General features: G+C 35.8%; 1 pseudogene; it reads left to right on the forward strand.

The window, feature by feature from the left end:
- The first annotated feature begins 209 nt into the window (after window positions 1-209).
- On the forward strand, window positions 210-478 carry LOC120221645 (annotated as a pseudogene).
- The last annotated feature ends 819 nt before the right edge of the window (window positions 479-1,297 follow it).

Consider the following 1,297-nt stretch of genomic DNA (forward strand, 5'->3'; position numbering starts at 1 on the left):
AAAAAAGAGAGAGAGAGAGATAAAGGAAGGAAGGAAGGAAGGAAGGAAGGAAGGAAGGAAGGAAGGAAGGAAGGAAGGAAGGAAGGAAGGAAGGAAGAAGGAAAGAAGGAAGAAGGAAAGAAGGAAGAAAGAAAGAAGGAATTATCTGTTAGTTGGAGCTTCAGAGGTCCTGTATTCAAGGAGGATTGATTCTTCAGTCACTATGTCAGCTGGTCAGATATTTCTCTTTCTTCATATGATGACCAGGGATTTAAACTTACTGAAAAAGCTAGAGAAGCACCTTTTGTTCCTGTCAGAATGGTGGCTCTTGGCAGCTATCATTTATACACAATATGAACTGAAGAGCAGTGGAAATTCTAAAATGTCAGTTCACCTGATCCACGTGCACAGGGCAGCTCAAGGCTTTGTTGTGGGTACAATGACTCTTGCTATGGGCTATTCTATGTTTAAGGAATTCTGGACAAAGCCTAAGCCCTAGAAGAATAGAAGCTGTCTTGGTTTTGTTGATGGTGAATGCTTTAATTAAATGTCTTATGTTGAGTGTATATGTTTATGTTGAAAATAAATCATTTGAATGGCTCAGACAATAACTTGTAATTTGAATATCAGCTTCCTTTCTTGTAGACTTGATTGGCCTAATAACCAAATTGTTAGTAACCAGTTAACCAGCTAGGTTATTCAAGGGAGTCAAATTAGCCCAAAAGTAGCCTGTTACTCTTCAGTGTAATTGATAATGGTAAAATATGAACCTTCATAAACTCTTCTTATGAAATTAGTTCTAAAAAAGGACAATCTGCCAATCCCTATGTATTCCCAGTTGCTGCAGAATATCACGTGCTTTTGATATTATATAGGAATACTGTTTGTGCCACTAAATGTAACTTTTTTCTGCCTGTCTTGAAGACTAATAAAGTAGTTCAGTTGTTTGGGCTGGTGGCTCTTAACCCTTTCAGAACAGTGCATGGAATATAACATAAGCTTCCCCACAACTGAAAATGTGTGTGTGTTTAAACCAAACGTAAAAAGCTGATAGCAGCTGCTTCAAAGTGGTATTTATTTCAGAATCATCCTTGTACAAGAAGAATGACTGAACTATGGATCTCAGTTTAGCTTTTTTGTAATTGCAGAATTATATATTTGCTGTTGAATTAGAATAATTTTTAAGTGTCATCTTGAAATGGAAATGTGTATTTTAAGTACTAATGTAAAGGTAAATGAAAACCACTTCTTAAATGTAAAAAATATTATCTGCAATTTTTTATTCTTGAAATGCCCTGCTCAGATTTTTATGTGAGAT

Source organism: Hyaena hyaena, unplaced genomic scaffold (genome assembly GCF_003009895.1).
Source record: "Hyaena hyaena isolate Hyena2069 unplaced genomic scaffold, ASM300989v1 scaffold_798, whole genome shotgun sequence".
Lineage (NCBI taxonomy): Eukaryota > Metazoa > Chordata > Mammalia > Carnivora > Hyaenidae > Hyaena > Hyaena hyaena.